The sequence below is a fragment of the Pongo pygmaeus genome, chromosome 16 (assembly GCF_028885625.2).
Source record: "Pongo pygmaeus isolate AG05252 chromosome 16, NHGRI_mPonPyg2-v2.0_pri, whole genome shotgun sequence".
In the NCBI taxonomy this organism is placed as follows: domain Eukaryota; kingdom Metazoa; phylum Chordata; class Mammalia; order Primates; family Hominidae; genus Pongo; species Pongo pygmaeus.
In genome coordinates this window covers 102,511,863-102,521,205 of record NC_072389.2, presented here as the reverse complement: position 1 = coordinate 102,521,205, position 9,343 = coordinate 102,511,863, and the positions used below count along the sequence as shown (strand labels likewise).

Here is a 9,343-nt window from a genome sequence, read left to right as displayed (position 1 = left end):
TGTTTATGGTGAAAGTGACCCCTAACTGGGCAATTGTATCCAACTAAAAGGAGGTACAAAGGAATGAGGTGTATCCCATACTGCTGACTCTTATAGTGGGAGATATATGGCCTTTACAGGGACCCTGGAGGCTAAACTAGGAAGTGTGCCAGAAAATATTGGTTCCTAGTTGGAATATGGAGCTCCTATGCTTGTCTGGGCTAGTTTTCTTTCCTCACACCTAAGGAGAGCTCCAAAAGCATAGCCCTTAACCAGAGATGTTGACTTCTGTAAGGATCCTTCTTACTAAAAAGAAAAGGCTGACGCTGCTCTGTTGGCGTGCTGTGTGTTTTGTGGCTTATATCCTTTCAAGAGCCATGCCTAGCCCATAGCAGTCATGCAAGTCTGTTTTCTTGAGCCCAAAAAGACCCCAGGTTGGGCACTGCATTTTCCTAAAGACACTAAAGGGGATGCAAAGAAGAATAAGACTTGGAATGTAGCTAATGGTTTATAATCTATTGGTGAAATGGTGGCGTGCACATGATTTAACTGTATGACAAGCCAGAGAGTGGTATTTGAGAAATAAAACAAACCAAAAAAGGTCATAGGAACAGAAGTAGGAAAGAAATGGCTTTTGGCTTAAGGAAATAGATAATTTGCCTTTCAGGGATAGCATTCAAGCCAGGTAGGAATGGCACAGTTACAAGGCAGAGCATTTCAAGTAGAGGTTGCACTGGGCAGAGTCAAGGCCAATGGACAGAAACTGGGGGAGACTGAGTTTGCGGAGGAGTCATGATAGATGGGTGGCACAGCATGGAGCACCAAGATGACCATTTTATTATGTAAATAATAAGAAACTGTTAGTCTCTAAACAGTGGCATACAATTACCCAGAGAGAAAGAAGATACCAATAAATCATGAAAGGAGAAAAGTAGTGGAAGTTTCCTTCCCCGCCCCCCCCCACCCCACCCCGATATGGAGTTTTGCTCTTATGCCCAGGCTGGAGTGAAGTGGTGCAGTCTGGTCTCACTGCAACCTCCGCCTCCTATGTTCAAGCAATTCTCCTGCTTCAGCCTCCGGAGTAGCTAGGATTACAGGCATCCACCAACACACCCGGCTAATTTTTTGTATTTTTAGTAGAGACTGGGTTTCGCCATGTTGACCAGGCTGGTATCAAACTCTTGACCTCAGGCAATCCACCTGCCTCAGTCTCCCAAAGTGCTAGGATTACAGGCATGAACCACCGCTCCCAGCCAGAAGCTTCTTAATAAGGTAGGAGAAAGACCTCCTGCTCGTGTAAGAGGGTCAAATATGGCTTGAAGAAAGCAGAATACTGAGACCAGCAAGAATAGGTATTGAACTAGGCAACTGGCTATAAATAAAAGAGATCTAGTGGAAGTGTGATGTTATAAAGTTGCAGTGAAACCCATGGTCTCAGTCACAACGATTTCTAAAAGCAGTTGCTTTTAAAAGCATTTTTAACCTGTAAATACACTGTATATCACCAGTCATTCATATATGTTTCCCAGATGAGTAACAAAAATTGTTATATATAACAAATATTTCCCCGAAGAGCTTTCAGCTCCACTTCATGTAATGTAGTCTACATTGTATTGGCATTTTGTGAATGCATCTTCCAACCCAGTAAATTAATTTTAAAACCTAGGTGTTAAATGCAATCTGAAAATCGGTGTTCTGCAGTAATGGTTACCAGCTGCAAGTGGAGAAAGCAGAAGTCAGATTTATTCAGAACCAAGGAGTGACATCGTAGTCACTGGAAAGTCAAAGAAGGCAGCAACTGTGGGGTGTCAGCAAGAACACAATTGAAGCATCTGATGGCGGGCAGGGAGGCAAATAAAGTAAGAAGTAGGCCTAAGAATTAAGCGGCACTAAAACATGAATAAGAAATTTATATTTGGAGTTATGGAAATCTTGGGTCAAATCCCAACTCTCTCCATCTCTGAGCTGGACAAGATTAAGTTATGAAGATGCAATGAGATCGTTTTAAAGAGCTTAGAGCAGTCCCTGGCAAATAGGAAACGTTTATTCATTTAATGCTAGCCGCTTGACGGTGGTAATAAGAGTAGGCTCAGTTGACAGAAGACAATAGGAAAAGTAACACGTAAAGATGTCACCAGAAGACAAAACTCTGGATTTAAGATTTGGAAGTTGGAAAAACTCTAGGAAGCTTAGCAAAATTGTATATAACCAGGCCCATATGAAATGGAGTGCTGTTGCAAGTTACTGTGCTGAGGAAGTTGAGGCTCTAAGACCAAAATGTTGGCAAATGGCTTGGATTTGGAATAATGAAGAAGGGAGGCCAAGAGCCAATCCTAGAGTAATGACAGGAAGTTGGTGGGTGTCCCAGAGAGAGGTCACTTCTGGTAAGGAGCATAGGGAGAGAATGGAGGCAGAGGAGTCCTGTAAACTAAAATCCAGTGATTTGGGAATAAAATGAGCCTCCGAGTTTGTTTGAATAAAGTACTTGAATCTGAACCAACATTTTCTTGCTCCCAATGCATATATCAGGATAAAACATTTTGACACATCATAAAATGCATATAATTCGTAGATACAATACACAAGAATGTAACACATCATATTGTTCGGATACTCATATGCCTAGTGCTAGGCATTCAAAAATATTTGTTGAATAAATGAAAACTCCCAGCTCTGCCACTTACTTAACTACAAAAAAATTGTGTCATCAGTAAAATGGATATGGTGATACGCACCCTGTGGAGTGAGATAATATACATGAAGTACATGGAACATATTAAGCACTCGATAAATAATAGCTGTTATTATTGTTTTAAGTATGTGTCAAACATTGTTGTAAATTCTTTATAAGAATTTAAAATTTATACCACAGAAAACGTTTTCTATGTCCTGTGAGAAATATGTATGTTTTGTATTTTAAAGAGAAAAATGTGTTTAAATAACCAGTCAAGTGTCTGATACACATCATCTTGACTGTATATTAGATTAATTCATCTGTAATTAATATGTTAGTCATTTCCAAGACCAATGTAGTTGTCTACTACTTCCTAGCACATCTGGGCTGCACAAATATGTGGGTCTGATACGATGTCAGAAATGCAGGAAGCTATATGAGATTCCAGCCCTCTATTTTTCCAAGTGTGATAGAACTTATGAATCAAGAGCCGAATAAAAAACATAGTGCTCTTTCTGATAATCTGTCAACAAATTTGCAACCATGTCAGACATGTTATATGATTACGAATTGCTCAATGCTATTATGAAAAGTATTTTCAACAAGTGAAACTTCTGGAGTTCTCTGCAGTTCTGGGATCAAACCTCAATGCCTTGTCCTAACATCCCATTAGGACAGAAGTGCCCTTCCTGAGAGTGTGGCAGCATAATGACATTTTAGCACCTGGACCGATTACACTGCTCTCCCTGAAGTAGTGGATTCTTTCATCAGCAGGAGAGAGAAGGGTGAATTGTATAAAGTGGAGCCTGACAGTGTGTATTTTATTCTTTAAAATAAAAAAATTAGGAACATAAAAATCTGTTTTCCTTTATCTCTTCTTTTCAGAATGGGGCAATGGTATCACCAGGGTTTGGAAACTCAGAACTAGATCAAATCTCAACTCTTATCTTTTCATGGCTGATGCTGAGAATGTTTGACTTTAGGGACTTGCATTTTATCATCTGTCAAATGGGGAGAGTGCTACCTTTTCAGCTAAAATTAAAGTAATATGAACACATTTGAAAATATTAGGGATGATCAACTATTAATTTCCCCTCTTCTCTTTCATTCTACTCTGGTTTTTTTAGAAAAGCAGAAGTTGAAACAGTGTTACTAGCTAAGTCCACAGCAGGATAAACTGACGATGTAAATTTTGTGGGCTCAGAAAACTGAGCCCACAAAATTTGGCAAGGATGTTAAATTTCATCTTTTTGTAGCAAATCTTAGTCAAGATTAATAAGAAAAATAGAGGATCATGCACAGTTTAATATCATAAAACTCAGATGTTGACATTTTCAAATTGTTATCGTGAAACTCAGGAGAACCATAAATACAATCACCAATGATGACTTCACTTGGGATGTTCAGGGGGAAACAAAACACTGTTGAAGGCACAACAGGTGATCCAAAGACTTCTAGAATGGTCATGACCTTAGTTTCCTGCAGATTGAGGCACACTGTGTAATATGGTTGTATTTACCATAGAACTGGATGAATGCTAAGTTGTAAGGTCAGGTTGTACCTTTGTTAATCAGAAACACTACATTGTCATTCCCATTTCCATGCTTTGTGTGTTTCTAAATACAAGGGTCAGGTTTACATATGTTAGTCCCAAACAAGGTGAAAACATAATTAGCAGCAAATAGAAAACTTTAATAAAACTCGCAAAACATAAGAGAGCCAATGATTCTTAACAAATAAGAAATGGTTTGCTGGAAATCTCTTGTTATTCCTTAAGTACAGGAATATGCAAGCTAATAATGAAATTTCTTATGATGAAAACTATAAAGGTTCACATTTCATATTGGAGATCACTGAATCGATATGCTTAACTCTTATTTCTTTTATTTATTTTTTATTTTTTTTGAGATGGAGTCTCACTCTGTCACCCAGGCTGGAATGTAGTGGCAAGCTCTGCCTCCCCAGTTCACGCCATTCTCCTGCCTCAGCCTCCTGAGTAGCTGGGACTACAGGTGCCCACCACCACGCCCGGCTAATTGTATTTCTCAGTAGAGACGGGGTTTCACCCTGTTAGCCAGAATGGTCTCGATCTCCTGACCTCGTGATCCGCCCACCTCGGCCTCCCAAAGTGCTGGGATTACAGGTGTGAGGCACCACGCCCGGCCAACTCTTCTTTATATGTAGATAATAGATCTAAAGTTTTTGAAATCCTGTATAAACAAGCTTCCTTTTACCAGGCAGTAGCTATAATTTTCTTCCCTTTATTACAATATCAATATTTTCAGTTTTCTTATTTTTCTTTTTTTAAAAAGTATCCTTAAAGACAGAAAACATTTTAGTAAGTAATCATGGAGGCATCTCCCACTCAAGACTCTAAGTTTGAATTAATGATTTTTTTTAAACCTTAGGTCCTCACAAACAATGTGCTGAGCTTCATCTATGTCAAGAATTAAAGGATTTTCACTTGCTAGGCCTTTTCAGGTTATGTATCTTTAGGTTAAGAAGGAGGTTCAAGGATACAAAATGCTAAAGCTATGGCTCAGATGGCATTTATCCACATGGGGATGCATGCTCCTTCTAAAGAAAACAAAAATTGACAAGTACAAAATCATGTAATCTATTAAGAACATTTAATGGCTATGTTTTCTTGAGATAAATAAAACTGCTTTTCGCAGTGTGGAAACTCCTCAAAGAGATAAAAACAGAACTAACATTCGACCCAGCAATCCCATTACTGGGTATATACCCAAAGGAATATAAATTGTTCTACATTAAAGACACATGGTAGGTGTATGTTCAATAGCAAAGACATGGAATCAATCTAAATGCCCATCAGTGGTAGACTGGATAAAGAAAATATACATCATGGAATACTATGCAACCATTAAAAAGAACGAGATCATGTCCTTTGAAGGAACATGGATGTCTTTGAAGCCATTAAGTTTCACTCAGTATATCTAGATATGGATATATGTTCAATTTGATATCAGTGTCTCTTATTAAATCTTGTTCATTATTTCTTAAATAGTTCCTCTTCACCATCATCTCTTAGCTGCTATTTCTAATTATTTTTCACTTATCTCAGGGTGTTTATTATGCCTGTGAGGGAAAAGCAAGAAATGGTGTTGTCTGGATTGCTATACTGAAATGACTCTGCCTCCATGAAGTCCTTTCTTACTTCAGTCCTAAAACCATGGGACCTAGGCTTTGCCCTTTCTGGCAATGTCCAGTTCCCTAGAAATAAAAATGGGTACCTGGGAAACAATTAAGGAAGAGTGACAACCTAGAGAAATAAGGATAACGAGACACCGAGGCGCCCTTCCTGCTGCTGTAGCAGTTGAGTAGCAATTGTAAATAAGCAGTTTCTCCTATGTGCAGAGATATGGCTCAAACCAAGGCGGAATTCCCTGTGTCAAATGAATACATGGTTGTCATTGACCAAAGTACAGCTGGTACTTGGTGTATTTTTTAATAGAAAATGATATGCTCTGGATATGAAAAGTATTTTGTAAAAGAATAAGATTTTAATCCATATAGGCCTAGATAGTTTTTTTCTAAGTAGTTTTTAAAACAAAAATATACAATTTAAAATTTATTTTGTTCCAGATTTTAAGATAATCTTTCCTTTCATACCCGCTCATTGCTACTTGTATCAACTGTGTTCCCTTGCTAGTATTTTTTTTTATTGTTAGAAACTCAACTTTTATTCTGAGTTAAGCCTCTAGATAAAGTCTTAAGTCAGCCAAACTACTATTCCCCCCACCTTTTCTTTCCCCAACCATCAAGACCATTCTAGGAAGTATGTCACTCTACCAAAAATGACTGAGTTGTGTTGGGCCTGGAGAAAAAGTCGGGCAAAAGGAGACTTTCTTGTGGCTGCTGATAGTTAAGTTCATCCACCACCGCACTTGGAGCTCGACTGGAGTCGCCACTGGGCTTCGTCTGTCTTTGTGGCCCCACAGTGCTCACAAGTTCCACTTCAGCTGTGCCAATAGGTGGTAGCAGATTATTTCGACTCAGGGACATTGGTGAGGGAGAGGAGAGCGAGCTGGCTGCCACTGGGACTCGGGCTTCTCTGAGGATTTCTTCCACAAGTCTTGGTATTCCAGCACGCGAATGGCTCGTGCTGATCGGATGAAGGATTCGTGGCGATGCATTGCGTCTCTTGGTGGACTGCACTGTGTATGACAGAGATGATGTACTAAAAACTCCATAGCTCGATTTGGCCAATTTTTAGTTGAAAGGATGGTACTGGACCCCAGGCCTCATAAGTAGCTTGTCATCAAGATCTAGGAGCCTGTCCATTAGGGAGAGATTTCTTGGCTGTAGAGGCATCCATGAACCAAGAGACCATTCACATTTGGCTGATGACTACTTGCTTGACAGAGACCCATCGGATTTGAGGTAACGGACAGCACCTTAGACTGTGGCACTCATGGTAACACCAAAGGATGTGGCTCACTCAGCACACAGAAACTTTCTGAATCCGGTCTGGTAACTACAACATTACTCTCATCATCATAGGCAAATCCTTCCCAGTGACTACGTGTCAACTGCTCCATACCGCTCACAACCTTGCTCCGTACATTGTCAAACACATAAACAAGGACATCTTCTTTTATGCAGGAAAATGGAGCAATGGGAGGATACCCTAATTTCTGTTTCTCTGTAGCTGCTTCTGATTTCTTCCCATGAAATCCCTCTTCCATATCTGTGTGATCGAATGCTAGGTATTCCTGAATTATTCCTTCGGAGATGATTATAGAGTCTTCCTCGTCTCTTTCCATAGAACAAAAGCTGGAGGATTTGGCAATAGCAGATGCTTTACGAGCATACGAAGATGAAAAATGTAACTTCTTTCACCTTATACCAAATATAGTAGAATCTCTTTCTTGAGACAAGGTTGTTTCGTATGAAGCTGAAACAGCAGAAGGGGATCTAGGATACAATCTATAACCTTCACCTGGAGTGATTATCTGCCTACCTAGAATCCTGAGGTGAAGAAAGCTAGCTGTGCACTGTTGGCGCTCTTCTTGTAGACTCTTAGTATGCACACTCAACTTCTGCTCATACAAGAGTTCGTCAATGGCTGTGAACATTGCCTAGGCTTTTTCAGTGGCATTTTGATCCAGTTCACCATATCCCCAAGAGAAGTCCGAGCTGCCTTCAGTAGATATCCCTGCGCCTGTATAACTTGGAAAAGCATCAGTGAATTCCCAGCGTCAGTTGATGTAAAAGGTGATTCTCTTGTGATGTCAGACTCGCTTTGGGAACTTGTGTCTTTCTCATGACTGTCACTGGTTGGGGAAATTTCCTCCAGCTTCTCGGGAGGGGGATGATGGTTAAGAGCATGTTTTGTTATTCCTTTCAGCTCCAAGCTCTGTGGCACCGCCTTCCGAGTGTATCTGGAGATCCTCCTCCCCCTCCTCCTCCTCCTCCTCCTGCTCCTCCTCAGCCTCGGCCTGGGCGGGCACGCCAGGTTGGGGGCCTCCGGGTCTGGCCCTCCCGCTGGCTCCGGCCGGGCCCCCTCCCGACACCTACCTGCCCCGTCTCTCCCCGTCACCTAGACTCCGAGCCGCCACCTCCCCAGGGTCCCCACCTCTCCAGTCCTCCGACCTCCCTGCTTTCTTCCCTTGCTAGTATTTCTAATAGCATGCCCTAATTAACTCATTTTATCTTTTGGTATAAATCAATTACAATTAAAATAGAGTTTGATAAATCTCAGTGGAGTATTATTTCATGTTAAAAACATTTTTTCTCAAGAGATCAAGTGTGATTAACTTCAGTAAGAGGCTAAAAGTTCAAATTATTCTCAGTAGAGAGAAATAGTCACAGTTACTTTCCTTACAGAATACTTTTTTCCGTTTCTATATGCAGAATGTCAAATCTGCAGTAGTTTAATTTATTCCAAAGCAAATTTAAGTTTTTTCTCAAGTAACATGCATGAACGTGAGGACTGATCCAAAGGGGCCCCTCAGAGGCTGCCAGTGGATTATGATCTCCGAAGCAGAAGCTCCTGAAAGAGATATGAATGTTGACTTTTTGCAGCTGCCATTTTTGGTCCAATTTTCACTTGCCACAGTGCTTTTGAGAGTGACCACTGTTGCATGTATTGGTCATTGCTTCCTCTTTATTGCCTAATAGTATACTATTGCTGGTATGTATTTACCATTCATTTTTCATTCACTGATTAATGGATATCTGGTGTGTTTCCAGATTTGGTAAGTATAAAATCTGCCAGACCATTCAAATATATTTAGCTATATGGACATGTGCATTCATTTTCCCAGGAGTGGAATTGCTAATCATGTGTTTAACTTTTATTTATTTTATTTTTTTATTTTTTTTGAGATAGAGTCTCCTTCTGTCCCCAGGCTGGAGTACAGTGGTGCGATCTCGGCTCACTGCAACCTCAGCCTCCTGGGTTCAAGCGATTCTCCTGCCGAATAGCTGGGATTACAGGCGCATGCCACCATGCCCACTAATTTTTGTATTTTTAGTAGAGACGGGGTTTCACCATGTTGGTCAGGCTGGTCTTGAACTCCTGACCTCGTGATCTGCCCGCCTTGGCTTCCCAAAGTGCTGGGATTACAGACATGGGCCACCATGCCCGGCGTGTTTAACTTTTTAAGGAACTGCCTTTTTCCTCAGCAATGGTGGTGGAAAAGGCAGTATCTAAGAAAATTGCAC

General features: G+C 40.6%; 1 pseudogene; it reads right to left on the bottom strand.

The window, feature by feature from the left end:
* Positions 1 to 6,400: 6,400 nt before the first annotated feature.
* LOC129014307 (primary cilium assembly protein FAM149B1-like) lies at positions 6,401 to 7,767 on the bottom strand (annotated as a pseudogene).
* Positions 7,768 to 9,343: the final 1,576 nt, after the last annotated feature.